At 37.7% G+C, this 17,963-nt stretch overlaps 1 protein-coding gene across 2 annotated transcripts in view; it reads right to left on the bottom strand.

Moving 5' to 3' along the window:
• nfatc2a (nuclear factor of activated T cells 2a) overlaps positions 1-17,963 on the bottom strand; it is a 133,207-nt gene that overhangs the window by 68,046 nt on the left and 47,198 nt on the right. The window lies entirely within an intron of this gene.

The following is a 17,963-nucleotide window of genomic DNA, read 5'->3' as shown; positions in this document are numbered from 1 at the left end:
TATTCATATTAATATTTGATTAATTCAAATCTTTAAAAATAACCTTTGCTGGCAATTTACAGCTGGCTTGATCATTCTCCAAATTATAAGCAGTTCTTTGTCCAGTGTTGCTATGAACACAGAAACGACACAGTACAATAGATTCCATTAATATGGATAATCTACTTTCTTACTCATCAGGATCAATACTCAAATCATAGTGTACTGAATGGAACCACTTTTGTCTACTTAAAACTATAATTCACCTTAACATTATTGGAAGACTTTAGTGTGTCCTTGTGCAGTCACTACATTCGCAGTAGCTAAATTCTGGTACACTCCATTGTGCTTAAGGATAGCATCCAGATAAAGGTGGATTACAAATGAAATCTCAAAGCGGGACATGTAGTAAAATGAAACCATTAAATTGTAGCCAAATACAAAGCTCAGCAAAATATAAATTCTGTCCTGCATAAATAGTCAGCTCCAGTTTTAGAAAACACTCAATGATTCAATCTACACACCATTTGCTTCTTAAGGAAGTAGCCTAACTCCAAGTTCACAGTCACAGTTTAAGAATGTTGGGAACTATCACACAACAGTGTAAATCTGGATAACGTACTAATGATAAAACATTTTTTCATAACCAATGTACTAAAGATGCCTATCTCTATGACTGACTCCAGAGAACATTTTGAATTTAGATCTGTATCCTTTAGTCTGCTACATGTGGATAAGTCTTTATGTGTCAAGCAAATTTGAGACTTAATACTGCATGCTTGTTTGTCCTGTGCGAGTGTTACTCCCTGTTCATTATTGCTAAGACAGATTTAAAACTCTCACAGCATTGAGTACTGTATAATGTGACAGTCACAACATCTTTAACTCTACTTTTGCCCTTTTCACTCCTTTACTTTGATTTCTTTTCTCTATTCCATTAGTCTACTTTTTTTCTTTTTTGCTTTGCAATATTGAGCTGCGCAAGCAACAGGTAGGAATACCACTGCAAGGCCTAGCGGGCATGTGGATTACAGGCTAAGTTTCAGAAGCCATTCTATCTACATCCGTGAAGTGCAGCTGGTAAGGTGGTGCCACGCAAGTCCATTTCCTCAGTTTAAAACTTGATCTGTGATGTTGCCCATGTGGAGTTTGCATGTTCTTCCTGGAATTGTGGGGATTTCCTTAGCATGGACTTGGTGGTTGAAAGAGCACTGTCTTGTATCACTGTATGACTCCAAAGTTACTCTGTGTTGGTCCTCTGCAAAGTTTCTGGGACACGAGCACAACCGCATTCAGTATCAACAAGAGAGTGTGAAGCTTTGTAATGACTGCACTGAATGTATCAAAACTAAAGCTCTCCAAACTTTCCTTTACTTCCAGAGCTGAGGATAATGAGGATTCAACACCAAAAGGGGGAGGCCTGTAGCATAGTGGCTAGCATAATGGCATTACAGCACCAGCGACATGGGTTCAATTCTGCCGCTGTCTCTAAGGACTTTCTTCCCATGATGGTGTTGGCTCCCTCCAGGTCCTCTGGTTTGCTCCCACTTTCCAAAGATGTACAGGCTGGTAGATTAGTTGGTCGCATGAGTGTAATTGGGGACTTGTTGGGCTGGAAGGGCCTGTTACCATGGTGTATGTCTAAAATAAATAAGCATCCACTGTGCAAAAAAACATACGTAACACTTACAGATGAAGATGAAGTGGAATTTGGATTTTCTGGCTTACACAGTGAAAACACAAAATAAATTAATGTCTATTATTGATTTAAATTAAATTGTTACATATACTAACAAATCCTCTTTCTGAAGAGAATCGCACAACATTCACCAGCTCCCACTGTGAATGAACCTTGGAAATCAAGGACACTGCAGTTTCTACCTGGAAGAATGTAGTGAGTGAAAGTCAAATGTAGCCTGCTTTACCCTGTTTAACACACACACAGACAAGGAGCCTGCTGATCTCCTGCTCGAAATTCAAGCCAAAGTTTTTTAAAACAACCTTTCACATCATCCGATTTGAGTGGGGAACTAAATTCAGCCTTGTCTAGGGTTTGGAACATTTGGTTTTAGACTAATTGTCTTTTAGTGGATTTAATTTTATGCAAGCATTAAAGCTCTTTCATTTGCTCCACAGAAGTTTGGATTACCCTGCATTCCAATATCATTTCATTGACCTCATTTACTGGTAATCCAGTGTAGAAGAAAGCAGCATGAATTCTAAACTCAGCAGCCATCCAAAAACTAGTAAGGTTGTTAATGGAGCCCATGAGAAATATAGTATAACAAGTTTTCTTAACATTGTAGTAAAAAGGGAGTTGGCAAAAAAATGGCCCTGGTTTGCATTATTAATAATGATGTATTAAGAAGCATAGGTAGGCATGTATTGACTACCGATATATCTAGAGTAGTCCTAACACACTGACAGAAAAACCAGGCTTCTGTTTATAGTCACAAGAGACCTTTTACTTAACAATCTCTCATTCCCTAATCACAGGCCATGTCTGGAAATGAGACAAAAATAATAATGTGTATTTATATAGTGGTATTAACATAAAATGACTCTCAAGATATTTTGCAGACTGACATAAGGGAAGAGAGCACTGAGCTATGAGTGAAGATTTAAAAAGGAGACAAAAAGATGGATTTAAAAGCATTTTTAATGGAAAACTTATGGTAAGTATTCAGATAGATAGTTGAGGGGGAAGAAAGTGAAGGGTGGCATTAATAAAGAATGTTAATATGTTAGAAAGAAATAGGGTATGTCCAACTGCATCTTATAAATTTCATGAAAGGCAGAGGAAACAATGCCAAAACAGAGGGCACAGGTGTAGTCAAAGAAGAGGAAGTATCGTTGAGGTTTTCAGAGTACAAACTGATAAAAGCAGTGTTGTAGGAGCAAAGCAAACTTCACGGTTGAGAACATATTGGGATGAAAGTCCAATGCAGTTACTGAAGGCCTATTGAAAATATAGAGAAATAACAACATTGCAATAAACACAGATTCCAATCCATCCATGTTATTGCAAACTTTTCAAATGAATATAGTTTGATTCCCATTTACTCAATCTAATTCCTTTCACCTTTATCCTCTTTTCCTTCATTCAAGTTGAAGTTCATCTGACTGCACTTATATGCAATCAAATGAAATATTCCACCAGACCACAATGCACCCACAGTATGTATATCACACACAGCACATAAAACAAAATATTACCACAAATAAGTTAATAAAATAAAATTCCAAATGCATGTGAAGTGCACAGCTCAAGTAAAGAGTAAACAGATCCTAACCAATCTATCCTGCAATGTTGACAAAAGTAGAAATTTATTTTTGACATACTCCTGCCTCTCATGTAGGCAGCATGATACATTCCATTAGTTTGTGCATGTCAGTGGGCGTTCTACAGCACCTCCAGAGAAAACCAAAATGGCATTCAAGAGTAGCTTTCAGGAAATCCCCGGGCAAATCTTCTGCCAAATTTATTAATCGCCGAAATGAATTTAATGGTATTGTTAAGTTTTGTAACTCTATAAACTGATTGAAAGAAAAACACGGGATCCCAAGGATAAACATGTTCATGCTCTTTTATGATGTGGTGGTGCAATGATGTATGATATTCACATATTTTGTGCACATAATCCATAACAAATTAGGGAGAATAGGTCAAGAGGAGGGTCTTCTTTTGTAAACTTTCCTTTTCCAAGGGTAAAAGGAACACCCCATCATCATTTCCATGATCAGCTGTCTTGTTGAATTCGAACTTGTACTTGTGGCCTCTAAGAAGCATATCCCATCCCTGCTTACATGCTGTTGCTGTCAGTGGAACACCCTTCTGTGGCTTGAAACTGGACACCAGTGGTTGATGATCAGTGATGAGGGTAAACTCTCTCCCATGCAAGTACTGGTTGAAACGCTTTACACCACAAACCAGACTCAAGGCCTTTCTGTTAGTTTGTGCATAATTTTTCTGTGTAGTGGTAAGGGAACGTGATGCAATGGATATGGGGTGCTTACTTCCATCACTCATAACATGTGGCATGACAGCACTTCAACAGGTACGTACCAAGTGAACTCAGGTTCATTGTAAAACCTCCTTGTTATGTTTTGTAGACTAATCAAAAGAATAATGTGGGAGCTCAGGGATAAACATGTCTACTATATTTTATTTTAGTGAGGCACTCATTTATGATGTGTTGGCATAATAATGTATGTCATTTACATAATTCATACATATAACCCACAGTGAATTATGTAAACAATAAAGAATGCTTAATCAAACAGTATATTTACAGTATTACTGAAATATTAAATATGCAATAGATATAATTGAAAATCTTTCAACTAATGCAACTATCTATTGATTCATTGCTAAGCTCCCATAATTTCAATAATTTCTATAATACTACATTGTAAAACTGTTGCTCTGAGAAAACTTGAATTTTAAATCTTTATTGATGTTTATGCACTCCTTTAGCTTGAACCAAAAACTAGACAAAATAACCTCTAAGGTCTTTCTGAAGTCTGCTCTAAGCTCATCATTACCTCTTCAATTTTACATTCTACCTAATTTTGATTTTAAAAAACTAAAATGCCATTGATTTTGTTTCTCGGTGTTTCAGACTAAGGGTGTTACATTCGGCACCTATTAAAATGTGCTCCCTGCTCTTTTCCAGCACTGCCACCTACATCAGATTGTTGAAGTATTCTCCATTCAATGCAATGGTTCACTTTCCTGAGATTGACTTCTATCTGGCATTCTTAAATTAATCTCTAATTTTATCAATATGCATTATATTTGACCTTTAAATGAAGGAATAATTCATATAGCCTGGAAAGCATGACAGTCCTCTCCCTAACATTATTTTCAAATTAAACTTAACACAGGAAAGTACAGGGAAGAAATAAATCCTGAAGGAAATTATTACCTACCTCTAACCTCTCAGCAAACAGCACTTAATTGCTTCCCACTGTTTTCTCAAACTTGCACAATATTTTCTCCTGTTTTTCTGTCTCTCCTGCCAATCCATTTCTCTTAAACTCATCAGGTAATCTTCCAGGCCTCTGCTTTCAAGAGGCTTAGCCACATTTGATACATCGAACCTAATCTAGTAATCACTGTATGATCCAGCAGAGTTTCTGCATTTAGCTAAGTGAATAACAACTAGCTCTATATACATGGTATGAATAGACAGAATTACAATAAGACTTAGGCAGTCCAAACATTTTGAATGTGCATTTCGCTTCACTGGAAGAAGTAATAGCACTTTCAAAATAAATGTCATCAACTGTGTCAATCCCAAATAATGTAAATTCCCAAATAACTGTACTAAAAATTCAGAGATGAGTTGCAAGTTTTAAAAAACAAATTATGCTATTTTCTTAAAGGAAAATGAATTGAAGGCAATCACTTTAAAACGGCCAAGCTACATCGGTGGAGGAACCAATGTGGCCCTCATCTTCATGAAACTTTTCTCTGTAGTTATTGCAATAGGTGTCGTTTGCCATCATTTAGTTGATAGAATAGCACTGGGAGTTTATACAGCAGCTGCTGTATTTTTTATTTGAAATTTGCATTTTGCAATGTGTGGAGGTGAAACTGAACATTTGCCCAAGATGTGCTTTGATGCACAGCAAATTGCAAACATCAATAGGCTTAAGTGGCACAAATCATTTTGTATTGCAGGTTATATTCCGGCTGATTCTTTGGGTAATTCCAGGTAGGTGTCTCTAACTAACGGCTGTAATGTTACTCGGAGGATAGGTGAGATCGATTTATGCCTCTCTCTGGTTTTTTTGTTGATCTCTCGTTAAGTTATCAATAAGTGTGCAGAAAGTAGAAAATTAGGAGAAACAAATCATTCTTAATCTAAAATCTAATGTAAATTTGAAGATAAATAGAATAATAGCTAGATAATTGTTTTTGTCCATGTTCTTCTGTCTTCTCACTTCAAGATTTTTTGGCTACGCATTTTTCAATTGGCTCATGACCTTTTTATTTTATGAGTGAAAGGATTGTCAGTCAATTATTTCACCACCAGAACCATGGATCTAGCCATGTGAAGTTAAGTAAGGTGCTAACCACACAGAAGTTCACTGTTAGACGTCAGGGACCAAAATCAGGAGCAGATCCAAAACAGGCAGCCCAAAAAATTGAACAAAAATTAGTGGCAAGCTCATAGCTTTATGCAGTAAGTTTTGGTATAGCAGCAATTTGCATGGATTTGAAATAGACTATTTGCTTGCGTAATTTGAGTTATTCCCCAATTAGCTGTGTTACCATCTAAGGAAAAATACTTCCACGTCAGTCTCTCAATAGCGTATTTTGAAATTTGTCGATTTATCTATTTTAATCTTATTGCAGCCATTTAAGGCAGGTATTTTATCTCTTAAGGAACTTGATAATAGCATGCATAAAGTCCTGCTACATCACCACCCAGGAATCCCACAAAGTAACAGTGAAGCTTTATGAATCTCACTGCCAAAGACAGTAAGTTATTCATAGATAATTTTCTAGAGTTATTTTTCCTTAATTATCCTTTTTCTTTTGTTCTGTCATAATACACTTCCTTCCTTTCATTCTCTTTTGTCTGTATAAAATCTGACTCTGGATCACTCTATAAACACAAGAAAGATGTTGGAAATCCAAAATAACACACACAAAGTGCTGAAGGATCTCAGCAGGTCAGGGAGCATCTATGGAAATGATTCTTCAGAGTTAAGGATCTTAGCCCGAAATGTCATCTGTTTATTAATTTCCATAGATGACACCTGACCTACTGAGTTCTTCCAGTAATTTGTGTGTGTCACTCTAGGTCACTCCATTTACTTCCCTGTCATTGTGTCTTTTCTTAAGTTAATTTGAATAATTAATAACATGAACCATTGGCCTAATTTTTCTGCATTTTCTGCAAAGTTGCTGCTTTGAGCCATCAATGCCATGACCTATTCCTATTTCCTAAAATTTGATGTGTAAAAGAAATGTGATCAAAAGATTGAAGTTCAAGAAAAATAATCAGCAGGAAGAACACTTTTGCTTCTTAAACATTTAGTTTCTAACCCTGAGAAACTAACGTTGATTGGAGCACCTCAAAGGTATCATGGCATGATCAGCAGACTTTCACTGGTCAGGAATTGATCATGTAACATTATGGTTTACAAACTCAGCAGCTGTGCTTTATTACACAGGCCACCAAGCACAGCAATTTCTTTCTTTTATAAACATGTAGATCTAAAGTTTCAGCTCGATGGCCCTGGTTTCTTTCAGAATAATTACTTTAAAATCAGAAAACAAATATGCTGACAGAAAAATTGAGGAAATTCTACACAAAGTATATCCAGCACAAATTGAATTTTCATGACCTTCAGCTCCAAACGTATTTTAAGGCATATTAATAAAATTGCACCAGATTACCACACAAACATGGAAAGGAATTTTGCCAATTCTTTTAAAATATGACAAGCAAAAGACTCCCTGATCATGATGATTCATGATAGAAATTCCATGCAGTAATATGCACATGAATTTGAGCAGAAATTTGTATCAAAAATCCCTTCTCAAAATGTGTAATTTTAAGTACAATTTGTACCCATATTGCTCTTTGCATTTGGGGCAATTTATTTTTGGCCTCAATTACATAGAACTTTATACTGGTAATTACATGCTTTTCCAAGAATCCTATTTCCTTCGAACATATCAAGAAGACAAAATGAGTAAAATTGAAAGTGACTTCGATGATCTGCACTAATTAATGAACTGATAGGCAAGTCAACATCAAATGTATGATAAATATATTTTAAAACTATTACATGGAAGTAAATATTAAACTTCAATTTTTATCACTTTTACCTGGCTACGATGGCAATGAATATCATGTTTTTAAAGCTTTATTTAAAGGAGCTACTTAATAATTGTCTGTTAGAATCCATGCTTTTTCAAATAAATTACAACTGATTTCATTACTATCTAACATGTAGGGATGCCACAGGTGTTAACATAATTTCTTACATTCATTTAGAAAATATCATGAGAAGTGCAAGAAGACAGAGCATTCTTCAAACATAAACCATAAACCAATGCCCCACTGTAACTACAGCACCATACAAAGACAGCAGCCAGTGTAAACATGATGGAAATGGTTTCCTTTATTAAGTTTAAAGGCTATAAAATTCCAGATTGCTCCTCTTAGTATGGAAATCATCCAAAATTCCTTTCACAGAACTATGAGCATTTACCGACTTAACTGTTTGGTTGATGAGGGTTATATTGTATAAAATTATAAACACAAGAGATTCTGCAGATGCTGCAAATTCAGAGTGACACACACAAAACATTTTGGAGGAACTCAGCAACCCAGGCAGCATCGGTAGAAAGGAATAAAGAGTCTGTGTTTCAGTCTGAAACCCTTCATGATCAAGTGTCTCAGCTCAACTCTTTTCCATAGATGTTGCCTGACTTGCTGAGCTCCTCCAGCAATTTGTGTGTATATATAAAATTGTTGCAATGATTATGAAAATATATTTTGCTCATTTATTTATGCTAGGAACCCAGCCAACATGAGAGTAATTACTCAGGAATTACATCAGTATAGAAGTGTGAAAGTGTTCATTAAATCAAGAATGTGCCGTTATATGTTGGGATATCTGCTGAGCAGACATAATTTTCCTCAACAGCAATGATTACATGTGAAATCTCCTCCAAAAGAGTTTAAGACACTATCAGCCCCTACTGCATGCTTCATTTGGATGGCCTACAGCCTACAAATTTCAAAACAGTCAAAATTTTAAACAGCAAGTTCAGGGATTCAAATAGGGTGAAATATAGTTCAGAAATGAAGATTTGTTAAGCAGCAGAAACAACGCTTTTCTGTTTTGTGATGTACTCACTCTAGTCACGGGTTGACATCTGCTTGGTCCTGCGGCAATGTTTAGCATTCTAGTGCAATCAATTCCAGCATTTCAATAACTACCATCAATTAAAAGAATTTGAGGTTTTAGAATATTCCACAAAGTCTCACTAATATCAAAATATAATTCTGAGTATTAAAATAAGAACTGCTAACTGATAATTTATCATATTATCATAACATGGAATGTGCAAGTCTTTTTTGCTTTTCTTTCAGAAATAAAGATAAAAAAAGGAAAAGTGAAGTTTAATTTGAGGTTAAGATATGGGCAAATCTTGGGGCTGACATATAATATATGCCCTTTTAGAATTAACAGGATTAAGTCTAACTCATTGCAGAAAGATAACAAGAAAATAAATAAGTCAGAAGTTGGGGTGGGGGTGGGAACAGGATTAAATCATTAACAGGAGAAATTAAATTGTCTTGAAGCTCAAAGGAAGGGACAACACTTTGGGCTATCAGAATAACCCAGCTTTTCACCTGCACTTGCCTCTAGTCAGTTTGTGCTTTCAGTCAACGGTGATCCACAGGATGTTTATGATCAGGGACACACTTCCTTTTTGGGGATGGCACTGCTTGTTGGGACTAGTTCTGCTTTTGCCATTTTGTGGTATAAATGCAACTAGCCACTTTTCAGTGCATGCTTGATCCTGGAATGGGCTGTTTCGTTTGGTGAGAAGATGTGAAAGAACTATGTGTAATGATTGGAAAAACTTATGACTTTATGATGGCAGTAAATCTTTGATAAAATACTCAAAGATTGTTCAGCCCAGGCTACTGCATTCAGAAGCTCTTTCAGAAATGTCATACAACTGGGATGATTGACTTATAACAATCAAAACCAATTTTCTTTATGTGAGGCATAACTCCAGTCATTGGCATGCAGTCTTGAGCACTACAGTTGGGACGTTTCTGGTCTCATAATCCTTGCTAATTCCAATTTTCTTAGCCATTTCTTCATATCTATTGGAGTAAATTGATTAGGTTGAAAAGTGGTTTCAGTAATGGTGGGGATTTCTGAAGGAAGACAAGATGGATCAACCACTCTGCAAATCCTTAAAAATGGTTCAGCTTTGTGTTTAATACATACAGGTTGGGCCCACCATATTGAAGATAGAATAATTGGAGCTTCCTCCACTTATAATAGTGGAATAACCATTAAGCTAACCACCACTCATGATTTGACATGGCAGGACTTCAATTTGATCTGTTGGTTATGAAGTTGGTTGGTTCTGTCTAATGCCTTTTATTTTCACTGTTTGGCTTTCATAGATTCTTGTTTTGCATTTTTACCAGGATGGCACCTGATACACCCACCTGCACTCCTCGTTTAATCTTGATTGATTCCCTAGCTTGAAAGTTATATTAGAGTGAGGCATATGTCAGACTGTAAGGTTACAAATTTGCCAGTGTACCTAACTGCTGCTGCTGTTGCTGATGGTCCACATTACCTCATGGGTGACCAGTTCAGATCTGCTCACATCTGATTTAAGTTTATTCCATCTAGCATGGCTCTAGCATCTTACAATGCAATGATGGGCATTGTTAATGTGCAAAAAGGACTTGGTCTCCATTAGGGCAGTGAACTATCACCATTGCCTTCTCAGACATTTGTATCTCCACAGACAGATTGTTGAGATTTGTCCCTTTTGTTGTTTCATTCGCGACACACCACAGGCATAGTCCTTCATGACACAGCTAGCTCGACTAGTGGTGGTCCTAACAAACTAGTCCCTATTGTACTCTTCAGTGGTGGTCTGAGTATTGTTCAAAGTGGAGGAGCACTACTTTCTCCCGCAAAGGGGTGGGAGGCAGTGCTTGACCTGGTGCTATGAGTCCTGGTTGAGGACTCCCTAAGTTGCTCCCTCATGTCTGTACACTGCTGTCTTACCCTTTCAGTGGGCCTGTACTGCGAGTGGGACAGGATATAAATCAGAATTGTTCTAATTGAGCCTGGCATGTTGCTGGTAAGGCATCGGTGTTTGAATATGATTTGTCAGCAGCTGATCGAATATTCTGTGGGAGAGCTTTCCTACCTTTGACACCAGACTGCAGCTGATTATGACTAGGCTGACATCTACTTTCTATTTTTATATTTAGCCAATGCCTGATGGTCAATCAGTTTTATTATTTTTCAGTCTGGTGACACTAGATTCTATTTTAACTCAACCGCATTTTAGTAATTCAAACTTCACTTTATTGCCCAACTATCTAATACTCAAATCAACTGTCATTTTTGTTAAAACAGTCATGATATTTTGGACGTGCATGCTTCCCTCTTGTACTTTCTTCCACGTGTTAGTTACATTTCCAATTGTTTAAATTTACATTAAGGAAAAATACATAAACCAAACCCTGTTCGATGTTGTTTTATCTGGTTCAACTTGAGTTAAATTACTCTCATTCTATCAATCATGGGCTGAACTGTATTTTGCTTTAGATAGAACTGCGAAATGTATTGAAAAGGAGATTTGTTTTAAGTAGAATCAGACATGAATTAATTTCCATCAGCTCTCTCCAAGAATAGATTTTAAATTAAATAATTATAAATGAACTATTCAAGATGAAACTTCAGAGTAGCCAATATTCTGCATTACAATACTGTAAAATCTGTGGACAAACATGGAATCTACAATAGCAGAATACTGACCTAAAGCTCCCTAATTTCAATTATTCATTAGCACTTGAGAGCGGATTTAATTGGGACAGGGAGGAAGGCAGAGAGGAGGGAACTTCAAATCACCTTCAGCCAGTTCAGATTCAGACTAATTATTGGGTGCATTTTCATCAGAACCTTAAGAAGGCAAATTTATTGCACCATTGCCCAGTTTCAGTGATGTACTGTACTTTAAGGTATTTCAATCAGTAAATTATTGGGATGTTTAGTGCACTGGAATAAAACCACATTTTGACCCTGTACACTCAGGACAAAGCAGAGAATCAAATGCTCAACCAACAATTTGATAATGGCTGCACCCTCTTCTGTTAGTGACAGATTATTTTTTAACAAGTCCAATGCTTTTTAGTTACATATTACTGGTTTTAAAATACATTGGAGCATTCTGAAATTGTGAAAGATGCAAAATAACTTCAAATTTTTCTCTCTCTCTGTTTAACTTCTCAAAGGCCGCACACGCTGACGTCATTGATCCTGTATGTGTGAACTACTCAAGCAAACATTCATTGGAAACTGTCTGGTGTGGTGTCAGGTTGTTGTCATTTGGCACTGTGTCTGAGTAAAGTTCAAAAGTTCAAAGTAAATGTATTATCAAAGTACATACATGTCACCATATACAACTCTGAGATTCAGAGGCACAATCAGTAAATTCAAGAACCATAACAGAATTAATGATAGACCACACTCAACTGGGCAGGCCAGCAACCAAAGTGCAAAAAAAACAACAAGCAATACAAATGCAGAAGAAAAAAAGAAATAATAATAATAATAATAAAATAAGCAATAAATATTAAGAACATGAGATGAGAAGTCCTTGAAAGTGAATCCATAGGTTGTGAGAACAGTTCAGTGACTGGGCAAAAGAAGTTGAATGAAGTTATCCCCACTGGTTCAGGAGCCTGATGTTTCAGGAGGAATAACTGTTCCTGAACCAGGTAGTGTGAGTACTGAGGCTCCTGTACCTTCTTCCTGATGGCTGCAGCGAGAAGGGAACATGAACTGGGTAGTGGTGGGGGGGGGGGGGGTCCCTGATGATGCACGCTGCTTTCCTGGGTCAGCATCTCATGTAGACGTACTTAACAGCGGGGAGGTCTTTAACCATGATGGACTGGGTGAAATTCGCTAATTTCTGTAGAATTTTCCATTCAAGACGTTGGTGTTTACATGCCAGGCTCTGACACAACCAGTCAATATATTCCCCACCACACATCTATAGAAGTGTGTCCAACTTTTAGAGGCATGCCTATCTTTGAAAAAACACTAAAGAAGCACAGGCTTCCGTGATTTCTTCATAATTGCTCTTATGTGCCAGGTCCAGGACAGGTGCTTTGAATGATAAGAATGAGGATTTTAAAGTTTCTGATCCTCTCATTCACAAACAGGACTGGCTGATGGACCTCCTGAAGCCAATAATCAGCTCTTTGATCTTGCTAACACTGAGAAATAGGTTGTTGTTGTGGCACCACTCAGTCAGATTTTCAATCTCCCTCCTATATGTTGATTCCTCATCACCTTTGATTTGGCTAATGACAGAGGTGTCATCAGCAAACTTAAATAAGGCATTGGAGCTGTGCTTAGCCACACAGTCATAACGGTAAAGCAAGCAGAGCTGGAGAATAAGGACACAGCCTTGTGGTGCACCTGTGCTGATGGAGACTATGATGGATAACATTGTTACCAAATTGAACAGACTGGGCTCTGTAAGTAACAAAATCACAGATCCAATTGCACAAGGAGGTATTGAGGCTAAGGTCTTGAAGCTTATTGATTAGTTTTGTGGGGTTGATAGTATGGAATGCCAAGCTGTTGTCAATAAAGAGCATCCTGATGTATGCATTTTTGCTGTCCAGAAGTTCCAGACTTGAGTGAAGAGCCAATGAAATGCCATCTGCTGTGGACTTGTTGTGCAGGTAGGCAAATTGGAGTGGATTCAAGTCACTTCTCTGGCAAGAGTTGATGTGATTCATCACCAACCTCTTAAAACAATTCATCACAGTGGTTGTAAGTGCTACTGGGTGATAGTCATTGAGGCAAGTTACCACATTATTATCAGGCACCGGTATAACTGAAGTTTGCTTGAAGTAGGTGAGTACCTCCGACTGTCGAAGTGAGAGGTTGAAGATATTGGTGAACATTCCAGCCAGTTGATCAGCACAGGTCTTTAGTACTCAGCTTGGTACCCCATCTGTGCTGGATGCTTTCTGTGGATTTACCCTTCTGAAGGATGCTCCCATGTCCATGGCTGTGGAGTTTGTGAAGGTTCCTCCATGTTCTGACAGTCAAAGTGAGCATAGAAGACATTGAGTTCATCTGGACGCAAAGCCCTGTTGTCATGGATGTTGCATGATTTCATTTTGTCAGACATAATAGCATCAAAGCCCTGCCACTGCTGTCAAGTATCCTTCATTTATTCAAGTTCAGTCCAGAATTGTCACTTCCCTAACAAATGGCTTTCCAGAGATTGTACCTGGGCCTCTTGTATCTTACTTGGTTGCCAGACCTGAATGCCTCTGATTTAGCTCTCAGCAAACAACAGATTGAGGTTAGGGGAGGTGATGGGTTGGTGTAAGTAATCTTATGTGCATGTGATTTCTTACCGATGCATAGGGATGAATCTCAATAGAACAAATATATTCATAGTCCCCTCTAGAGCAATTAAATTCCTTCAAACAAAGCCATTCCACTACAGATTAGACAAACAAGTAGCTTTAGATTTTTACTGGCAATCAATAAGTAATATTGCCATATAAAACATAAGTGGTAGTGTATTGTGATATCTTAATGTAACTACTTCCATTAAGAGAGTGACAACTGGTAAGTGGGACCTACCTGCAGTAACTGTCTGCCCTTTTACATTTCATTGGTGTGCATTTGTTTCAGATCCTGTTCTTGGTTTCAATGTTCTCAACTTTAAGCACCAATTGGCATAGTGCACAAATTCAGCAGCAATTTTGAAACACACATTGCATTTAACAATGCTTACTTTTCTGTTTCCTGCTACTCTAATCTGACCACATCAAAAGCACCAACTTGAGAACCTAGGCATTGTTTGTGCAATAATAGCAAACTACATTATCTAGTCTAAGAACACAAATAATTTCATTAAAGCACACAAGAGCAGATGTGGCCTGTTTGGCCCACTGAACCTGCTTCAAAATTCTTCAGCATCATGGCAGGTCTTCTACCTTAACATCTTTTTCCCTACTATATCCATTTCCCTTGATTCCCTTAATATCCTGAAATCTTCTGATTTCTGTATTGAATGAATTCAGTGACTGAACATTCATAACCATCCAGTGCAGAGAATTCCAAAGATTCACCAGGCTCTGTGTAAAGAAGCTTGCCCTCATCTCTTTGCTAAATGGCCTACTCCTATATTTCAGACTGTGACTCTTGGTTCAAAAGTCCTTAGCTGAAGTCCATCCTGTTGAGACTTGCTAAGAACTTTGTGATTTTCCATGAGGATATTTCACTTCCATATATTTTTCTTTAACACAGGCTTAATCTAATCAACTCTCTGCATGCAACAAACATGCCATTCCTGGAACCAATCTTTGCTGCACTCCTTTCATGGCAAGTGTATCATTTTTTAGATGAGAGATCCAAAAATGTACAGAATTCTCTGGGTGCTGTCTTATCTATATCAACTGTAATATTCTTAGGTTTGAAATAAACAGCAATTAAACTGTGAAGAAAAGCAAATATTGCACAACTCCAACATTCAAAATAGTACGTATGTTGATGATGAAAGACCAACGATCAAGATATAAGTGAACTATTAGTATCCTGTATAAGCAAAGCAGTATTGAAAAATCCAACTATTCAACAGTGATTTTAATCTGTTTCAGCAACATGCTGTAGTGTCATATAGTGTTTATAGAAAGGGTGTGAAGAGATAATTTTCAATGAGATTACTTCTTAAATCAGGTATTATTTCTAACTTCAATGTTATAATTCATTTGCAATATAATTTGCAATCATCAAACACAGAAAGGAATTGCAGAGGCCAGGCAGCATCTATGGAAAAGAGGAAACAGTCAAGGCTTTGGGTAGAGACCCTTCATCAGAAAAAAGGCAAGGAGTCAGAGTAAGAAGATGGGGAAGGGAGGGAGGAAGAAATATAAGGTAGTAGGTGATAGGGGAAACCAGGAGGGGCGGGGTGAAGTAAAGAGCTGGGACGTCAACTGGTGAAAGAGATAAAGGGCTGGAGCTTAGGAGACAATGGTGCCTAACGGCAACTCCTTTGCTTCCATCTTTGGGAACAGCTCGATTTCCATATTTAATATCTCTGTTTCTCCCTTTCAGGGTTCTTTTGAAGACCCTGACCTGAAGTTACACGCTGACTTCAGTTCTTTGCCGGAATGGGACCCACGACTGGCTGTTATTCGACACGCCAAGGGTGTGACCTAAGAGCTCAGTTCGCCTTCGGAGGGCCGAGATCTCATGGAAAGGGAATAGGGAATAGAGAGGGAGGGGCATTACCAGAAGTTTGAGGAATCAAAGTTCATCCCAACAGTTGGAGGCTACCCAGACAGAATACAAGGTGTTGCTCTTCCAACCTGAGTGTGGCCTCCTCAGTGCAGTAGAGGAGGCCAAGGACTGTCATGTCGGAATGGGAACGGGAAGTGGAATTGAAATAGGTGGCCACTGGGAGATGCCGCTTTTTCTCACAAAGAGGCCACACTCAGGTTGGAGGAACAGTTCAACAGCAAACTATTCCTATTTATTACTGTCAACCAAACTTTATCTAATCCTATCAGTTCTGAATTCAATTCTTTTCCTAAACAAGAGGAAATCTGCAGCTGCTGGAGGAACTCAGCTGGTCAGGCAACATCAGTGGAACAGCATAAACAGACGACGTTTTGGGCTGAGACTTTTCATCAGGACTGGAGAAAAAAGATAAGAAGTCAGAGTCCAAGGTGGGGCATGAGAGGAAAAAATACAAGGTGTCAGGTGATAGATGAAACCAGTAGGGGTGGGAAGGGGTGAAGTAGAGCTGGGAGGTTGAATGGTTAAAGAGATAAAGGGCTGGAGAAGGGGGAATAATTTTATGCTAATAAATAAAAACATTCTCAATATTTAAGTGATTAACAAACAGATGTACATAAAAACATTTTTACCCTCTGAATACAAAGTTACCTATCATGTGCACATTTGGAGGGAGAGATCGATAGCTTCCCCACTGATAATTATGAGTAACACTGTAGTATTGAGGCAGTGGATGTTGTGAACAGGAAAGGTTTCAAACCTGGAACTCACACTTCTAAAAACTACTCCACAATTCAACATCTTACAGATAACACATTTTATACAGCCATCAATACTACAGCAGTGGATTGGAACTCATCCTTATTCTGTCAAAAAATCTGTATCAATCACAACCTGATAAGATATCTAAGGCCTTGGTTCAACTAAAGTTTCTTTGTTTTCTCACAGGAATATTAATTAGTCCATCAATGTCATCCATGGTGCAAGAATTTGTCAACACAATTTGTGCAAAAAAAATTGGAATCCCTTTTACAGATTTAGTTAGCTAGTGCAGTGTAAAGCAAACTGTGCCTCTTTATCATGTCTCTTCAAGTGAAGATGCCAGAACAATACTGATGCAATGGACTCATCATTGATATTTAAGATCTGGGTTCAAATAAATCGCATATTGCTGGTAACTAAATCTCTTCTCCTTATTCCTTGAAGTAAGATCAAGAATAACAGCCCAGAATCTAGTATCAACATGTTATTTCTGCTCTTCGTGTACTACTAAATGATGTACAACTGATGATCGCATTCTTAGAATCCAAAGATGATAGAATGAAAGAAGACATGGTCAACCAATAGGAGTAATACACACAAAAATGCTGGAGAAACTCAGCAAGTTAGGCCACATCTACGGAAAGGATTAAAGAGTCAACGGTTTAGAACAAGGCCCTTCATCAGGACTTGATCTTGTCCTAAAACATGGCTGTTTTTTCATTTCTATAGATGCTGACAATCCTGCTGAGTTCCTCCAGCATTATGTGCATGTTATCCTGGATTTCCAGCATCTGCAAAATTGTGTTTATGCTCAACTAATAGAAGAAGCTCTTCCAATTTTAAAGATGAAACATGGTGTTAAGACAGCATAAAGACAACTTTCCTTTGCTTCCAGCATTGCTTCATTTCCAAATCTGGGAGTGATTTTTACTCATATGCCTGAAATAGGAAATTTTCCATTCTTTGATCAATGGTATAAACAGGTACACTATTTCTAATTAAACAATTACAAACTGTTTTGTAACAAAATATAAGTTCATAGTACAGAATTACTTTGAAATGATGCCACTTCATTCCAAGGATCACAAAAGAGAGAGAGAGAGAGAGAGAGAGAGAGAGAGAGAGAGAGACAGACAGACAGACAGACAGAC

Source organism: Hypanus sabinus, chromosome 9 (assembly GCF_030144855.1).
Source record: "Hypanus sabinus isolate sHypSab1 chromosome 9, sHypSab1.hap1, whole genome shotgun sequence".
NCBI lineage: Eukaryota > Metazoa > Chordata > Chondrichthyes > Myliobatiformes > Dasyatidae > Hypanus > Hypanus sabinus.
Note: the sequence above shows the minus strand (reverse complement) of the source record. Positions and strands in the feature narration are given on the sequence as shown.